The sequence below is a fragment of the Arachis stenosperma genome, chromosome 1 (genome assembly GCF_014773155.1).
Source record: "Arachis stenosperma cultivar V10309 chromosome 1, arast.V10309.gnm1.PFL2, whole genome shotgun sequence".
Classification (NCBI taxonomy): domain Eukaryota; kingdom Viridiplantae; phylum Streptophyta; class Magnoliopsida; order Fabales; family Fabaceae; genus Arachis; species Arachis stenosperma.
In genome coordinates, this window is record NC_080377.1 from 28,101,792 (window position 1) to 28,109,428 (window position 7,637).

A 7,637-nucleotide genomic window follows, 5' to 3' on the forward strand; every position below is an offset into this window, starting at 1 on the left:
ATTGGAGCAAACAACTTTGAGCTTAAGCCTCAATTAGTTTCTCTAATGCAACAGAATTGCAAGTTCCATGGACTTCCATTGGAAGATCCTCATCAGTTCTTAGCTGAATTCTTGCAAATCTGTGACACTGTCAAGACTAATGGGGTTGACCCTGAGGTCTACAGACTTATGCTATTCCCTTTTGCTGTAAGAGAAAGAGCTAGGATATGGTTGGACTTACAACCTAAAGACAGCCTGAACTCTTGGGAAAAGCTAGTCAATGCCTTCTTGGCAAAGTTCTTTCCACCTCAAAAATTGAGTAAGCTTAGAGTGGAAGTCCAAACCTTTAGACAGAAGGAAGGAGAATCCCTCTATGAAGCTTGGGAAAGATACAAACAATTAATCAGAAAATGTCCTTCTGACATGCTTTCTGAATGGAGCATCATAGGTATTTTCTATGATGGTCTCTCTGAACTGTCCAAGATGTCTTTGGATAGCTCTGCTGGAGGATCTCTTCATCTGAAGAAGACGCCTACAGAAGCTCAAGAACTAATTGAAATGGTTGCAAATAACCAATTCATGTACACTTCTGAAAGGAATCCTGTGAACAATGGGACAAATCAGAAGAAAGGAGTTCTTGAGATTGATACTCTGAATGCCATATTGGCTCAGAATAAGATATTGACTCAGCAAGTCAATTTGATTTCTCAAAGTCTGTCTGGAATGCAAAATACACCAAACAGTACTACGGATGCTTCATCTGAAGAAGAAGCTTATGATCCTGAGAACCCTTCAATGGAAGAGGTGAATTACCTAGGAGAACCCTATGGAAACACCTATAATTCTTCATGGAGAAATCACCCAAATTTCTCATGAAAGGATCAACATAGACCTCAACAAGGTTTCAACAACAATAATGGTGGAAGAAACAGGTTTAGCAATGGCAAGCCTTTTCCATCATCTTCTCAGCAACAGACAGAGAGTTCTAAGCAGAGCCACTCTGACTTAGCAACCATGGTCTCTGATCTAATCAAAACCACTCAAAGTTTCATGAACTGAAACAAGGTCCTCCATTAGGAATTTGGAGGCGCAAGTGGGACAGCTGAGCAAGAAAGTTACTAAACTCCCTCCTAGTACTCTTCCAAGCAACACAGAAGAAAATCCAAAAGGAGAGTGCAAGGCCATCAACAAGGCCGAATTTGGAGAGGAAGGAGAGGAAGTGAACGCCATTGAGGAAGACCTCAATGGGCGTGCACTGACCTCCACTGAGTTCCCCAATGAGGAACCATGGGAATCTGAGGCTCAAAATGAGACCATAGAGATTCCATTGGACTTACTTCTGCCATTCATGAGCTCTGATGAGTATTCTTCCTCTGAAGAGGATGAGTATGTCACTGAAGAGCAAGTTGCTAAATACCTTGGAGCAATCATGAAGCTAAATGACAAGTTATTTGGAAATGAGACTTGGGAGAACGAACCTCCTTTGCTCACCAAAGAACTGGATGACTTGTCTAGGCAGAAATTACCTCAAAAGAGACAAGACCCTGGGAAGTTTTCAATACCTTGTACCATAGGCACCATGACCTTCAATAAGGCTCTGTGTGACCTAGGGTCAAGTGTAAACCTCATGCCTCTCTCTGTAATGGAGAAGCTAGGGATCTTTGAGGTACAAGCTGCAAGAATCTCATTAGAGATGGCAGACAATTCAAGAAAACAAGCTTATGGACTTGTAAAGGATGTTTTGGTGAAGATTGAAGACCATTACATCCCTGCTGATTTCATAGTCCTAGAGACTGGGAAGTGCATGGATGAATCCATCATCCTTGGCAGACCCTTCCTAGCCACAGCAAAGGCTGTGATTGATGTTGACAGAGGTGAACTGATCATTCAAGTGAATGAATAATCCTTTGTGTTTAAGGCTCAAGGATATCCCTCTGTCACCATGGAGAGGAAGCATGAAGAGCTTCTCTCAAAACAGAGTCAAACAGAGCCCCTACAGTCAAACTCTAAGTTTGGTGTTGGGAGGCCACAACCAAACTCTAAGTTTGGTGTTGAACCCCCACATTCAAACTCTAAGTTTGGTGTTGGGAGGTTCCAACATTGCTCTGAGTATCTGTGAGGCTCCATGAGAGCCCTCTGTCAAGCTACTGACATTAAAGAAGCGCTTGTTGGGAGGCAACCCAATGTTATATCTTATCTATTTTCCTTTGTTATTTTATGTTTTCTGTAGGTTGATGATCATGAGAAGTCACAAAATTAATTGAAAAAGCAAAAACAAAATGAAAAACAGGAAGAAACCACTTTCCCTCCCAAACCCACCCATAATGGCCGAACCCTACCCCTCCCCTCACCCCTATATAAACCTTTCTTCACTCCTTCATTTTCACACTACTTCTTCCCCCTTTGGCCGAACCACAAAAGCCACCTCCCTCTCCTCTATTTCTTCTTCTTCTACTCTCTTCTTTCTTCTTTTACTCAAGGACGAGCAAACCTTTTAAGTTTGGTGTGGTAAAAGCATTGCTTTTTGTTTTTCCATAACCATTTATGGCATCCAAGGCCGGAGAAACCTCTAGAAAGAGGAAAGGGAAGGCAAAAGCTTTCACCTCCGAGTCATGGGAGATGGAGAGATTCATCTCAAGGGTGCATCAAGACCACTTCTATGAAGTTGTGGCCATGAAGAAGGTGATCCATGAGGTCCCTTTCAAACTCAAAAAGGGTCAACTTTGATCAAAGGTTGGACCAAGTCCTCACAGACATTTGTGAAGAGGGCGCTCAATGGAAGAGAGATTCAAGAGGAAAGCCGGTTCAACTGAGAAGGCATGACCTCAAGCCCATCACTAAGAAAAGGATGGAGCAAACAAGAGACCCCACTCATCATGAAATCCCTGAGATGCCTCAAGGGATGCACTTTCCTCCACAAAACTATTGGGAGCAAATCAACACCTCCCTAGGAGAATTGAGTTCCAACATGGGACAACTAAGGGTGGAGCACCAAGAACATTCCATCCTCCTCCATGAAATTAGAGAAGATCAAAGAATCATGTGAGAGGAGCAACAAAGGCAAGGAAGAGACATTGAGGAGCTCAAGCACTCCATAAGACCTTCAAAAGGAAGAACAAGCCGCCATCACTAAGGTGGACCCGTTCTTTAATCTCCTTGTTCTTTATTTTTCTGTTTTTCAAAAATTTATGCTTATGTTTGTCCATGCTTGTGTCTTATGATCATTAGTGTCTTAGTGTCTATGCCTTAAAGTTATGAATGTCCTATGAATCCATCACCTTTCTTAAATGAAAACTGTTTTTATTACAAGAGAACAAGAAGTACAGGATTTCGAATTCATCTTTAAAACTAGCTTAATTAGTTTGATGTGGTGACAATACTTTTTGTTTTCTGAATGTATGCTTGAACAGTGCATATGTCTTTTGAATTTGTTGTTCATGAATGTTAAAATTGTTGGCTCTTGAAAGAATGATGAAAAAGGAGACATGTTACTGAGGATCTGAAAAATCATAAAAATGATTCTTGAAGCAAGAAAAAGCAGTGAATATAAAAAAAAGAAGGAGAAAAACGAAAAAAAAAGAGAAAGAGAAAAAGAAAGAAAAAAAAAAGAAATAAGTTGTGATCCAAGGCAAAAAGAGTGTGCTTAAGAACCCAGGACACCTCTAATTGGGGACTCTAGCAAAGCTGAGTCACAATCTGAAAAGGTTCACCCAATTATGTGTCTGTGGCATGTATGTATCCGGTGGTAATACTGGAAGATAGAGTGCTTTGGGCCACGGCCAAGACTCATAAAGTAGCTGTGTTCAAGAATCATCATACTTAACTAGGAGAATCAATAACACTATCTAGATTCTGAGTTCCTAAAGAAGCCAATCATTCTGAATTTCAAAGGATAAAGTGAGATGCCAAAACTGTTTGGAGGCAAAAAGCTACTAGTCCCGCTCATCTAATTTGGAGCTAAGTTTCATTGATAATTTGGAGTCTATAGTATATTCTCTTCTTTTTATCTTATTTGATTTTCAGTTGCTTGAGGACAAGCAACAATTTAAGTTTGGTGTTGTGATGAGCGGATAATTTGTACGCTTTTTGGCATTGTTTTTAGTATGTTTTTAGTATGATTTAGTTAGTTTTTAGTATATTTTTATTAGTTTTTAGTTAAAATTCACTTTTCTGGACTTTACTATGAGTTTGTGTGTTTTTCTGTGATTTCAGGTATTTTCTGATTGAAATTGAGGGACCTGAGCAAAAATCTGATTCAGAGACTGAAAAGGACTGCAGATGCTGTTGGATTCTGACCTCCCTGCACTCGATGTGGATTTTCTGGAGCTAAAGAAGCCCAATTGGCGCGCTCTCAACGGCGTTGGAAAGTAGACATCCTTGGCTTTCCATCAATATATGATAGTCCATACTTTGCCCAAGATTTGATGGCCCAAACCGGCGTTCAAAGTCACCTTTAGAATTCCCAACGTTAAACGCCGGAACTGGCACCAAAGTGGGAGTTAAACGCCCAAACTGGCACAAAAGCTGGCGTTTAACTCCAAGAAGAGTCTCTACACGAAAATGCTTCATTGCTCAGCCCAAGCACACACCAAGTGGGCCCGGAAGTGGATTTTTATGTCATTTACTCATCTTTGTAAACCTTAAGCTACTAGTTCCCTATAAATAGGACCTTTTACTATTGTATTTTCATCTTGGTTCTTCTGGTTCCCTCTTTGGGACCGAAGCCAATGATCACTCTTGTTCTTATGTATTTTCAACGGTGGAGTTTCTACACACTATAGATTAAGGTGTGGAGCTCTGCTGTACCTCGAGTATTAATGCAATTACTATTGTTCTTCTATTCAATTCCGCTTGTTCTTGTTCCAAGATATCACTTGTTCTTCAACTTGATGAATGTGATGATCCGTGACACTCATCATCATTCTCACCTATGAACGTGTGACTGACAACCACATCTGTTCTACCTTAGATTGGGTGAATATCTCTTGGATTCTTGATACACGATGCATGGTTGATCGCGTGACAACCGAGCACTCGCCTGACAACCGAGCCAGCCATTCCGTGAGATCAGAGTCTTCGTGGTATAGGCAAGAACTGATGGCGGCATTCAAGAGAATCCGGAAGGTCTAACCTTGTCTGTGGTATTCTGAGTAGGATTCAATGATTGAATGACTGTGACGTGCTTCAAACTCCTGAGGGCGGGGCGTTAGTGACAGACGCAAAAGAATCACTGGATTCTATTCCGGCCTGATTGAGAACCGACAGATGGATAGCCGTGCCGTGACAGGGTGCGTTGAACATTTCCAATGAGAGGATGGGAGGTAGCCACTGACAACGGTGAAACCCTTGCATAAGCTTGCCATGGAAAGGAGTAAGAAGGATTGGATGAAGACAGTAGGAAAGCAGAGAGACGGAAGGGACAAAGCATCTCCATCCGCTTATCTGAAATTCTCACCAATGGAATACATAAGTATCTCTATCTTTATCTTTATGTTTTATTCATCATCTATACCCATTTGAGTCTGCCTGACTAAGATTTACAAGGTGACCATAGCTTGCTTCATACCAACAATCTCCGTGGGATCGACCCTTACTCGCGTAAGGTTTATTACTTGGACGACCCAGTGCACTTGCTGGTTAGTTGTGCGAAGTTGTAGTGATCACAATTTCGTGCACCAGTTACTATAGGGTGGCCGACCTCCAAGGGCAGGAGCTCTCGAGGTCCTGGCACGCCTGTAACCTGAGAAGGTATTATAGCTAAAAAAGGTCTTGAGCCAAGGTGTACTCTTTTTTCCGGCGAAGGGTTTTTTAATGAAGCACCAAGTCAAGACCTGAAGGTGGCCCGACTTGCAGGCTAACCACCCATATGTATATAACCTTATTTAAATTTTTACTTTGATTCATTGCATTTTACTCTAATAAAAATAGAGATTCCTTAAAAAGTATCCTACCAAAGGCGCATTAATTTATGCTCGAAAAAACGCAAAATTCACCACTCGATCGGGAAAGGTCGGCAAAGTGAAGCGACGAGGTCCAAATTAATGTGAAAAGTTATAAAAGCAACTCGTATAAAGCGATATGATGAGGTCAGATAAAAAATGGAGCTGCAAAAATAACTTGAAAAGGCCCGATAGGGAAGTCGAACCATCAAAAGGATCACTAAAAAGGGATCGACGCTTTACGAACCATGCAAAGGTCGGAAAAGGTTGAAAAAGCTAGTGCCAAAGGTTGCTAAGCTAAAAGGTAGAAGTTCGAAAGGGACAATACTTAAAAAGCAAAGGTAATCACAAGCCCAACCAAGGCTTAAAAGTCGTCCAAATAACAACCAAAAGGTAAAAGTTCAGAATAGAATGCTACCTAGAAAGTTTAATGGAACCCGACTAAGGGCCCGAAATGCCAATACTAAACTGCAAGGACGAACTTGCCAAAAGCAGAATAAAATAACTCGAAAAAAGTTGCCAACACAACTAAAAGAAGCACAAATCAATAAACAAAGGTAGAAGTTCGTGAAAGAACACTACCTCAAGGTCATCAGGAAAAGTACTGGCCAGAAAGGCTCAGGCAAGATAACCAAAAGGTAGGCATTCCTCAAGAACACTACCCAGGAAGCAGCCAGCACGTTACCAAAATAATAAAACAAGAAGTTTCAAAAAAGTTAAGCATTAAAACTCAAAGGTTACCTAACAGCAACCTAAGAGTGAAAAGTGTTTTAATTAAAAACTAAAAGGTTGCTAAGAAGCAACCACAAGTGTCAGAGAACAACCTAGAATATTACAATGAAAAGAGTTTAAAGGTCCACAGGTCGGACCACATCAACAGATAATTTAGAAAGCAAGGAAAAAAGAGGTCATAGAGGATCCAACTTCGCTCCCGTCGCCGCATCCTGAGGAGCTGGGGGAATAACTGAAATCGGAATTGCCCCAACAACACCATCTAGACCATTCAAAATCTCCACATCAGGGTCGGCCTCAGATTGGGTAGCTTCAGCAGAAGGGGCTCCAGAAGCCTTGGCCTTTGGATCAGGAGCAGGAGTCTCATCGTCATTAGGGGCCGACACAATCTTACCATCCTCCACAATGTTGTCCTTACTAAACAAAGTGAGATCGACATCAGGAGCAAGAACCCGGGCCTGAGCTTTCAAATTCTCATACAGAACGGTCATGCCAATCACTATGTGACCCTACAGCTCGGCATAATCATCGTAGGAAGACTGGAGCTTTTCCTTAACCTCAAGGAGCTCACCATAAGTCCGGGTATAACTCTCTTTGGCTTTCTTCGCCATCTCCTCTGCCAAGTTAGCAGCTGCCTCTGCCACAGTAGCACGAGCCTTCTCATTCTCCAAAGAAAGCTCCATCCCAACATTTTTTGCCTCCAGCTCAAGCCTCAACACCTCTATCCTCTCATATTCAGTTTTGGCACTCCCAAGGAAGGCATTGGTAGCATTGATAGGGGATTTCTTGAAATCCCTCGACAACGCCGTACTAAGGTTGGCCATCCAGACACTGTTGCTGGATATAAAATCAAGGTGCTTGAGGATGGACACGTCGTCGGTCGGAATGAAACCATATAGAGCAATATGCTCCTCAGCAAAGGCCATGCCGTCAAAATCTTTATCATTAAGGTCATAAGCACCAGGAGTTCTTTGTCTCTTAGGAGAG

The 7,637-nt window shown here is 41.8% G+C and overlaps 1 non-coding gene across 1 annotated transcript; it reads right to left on the reverse strand.

The window, feature by feature from the left end:
- Nucleotides 1-300: 300 nt before the first annotated feature.
- On the reverse strand, nucleotides 301-408 carry LOC130956815 (small nucleolar RNA R71). The gene has a single exon (XR_009077211.1). It is a non-coding gene; the product is annotated as a small nucleolar RNA R71 (small nucleolar RNA).
- Nucleotides 409-7,637: the final 7,229 nt, after the last annotated feature.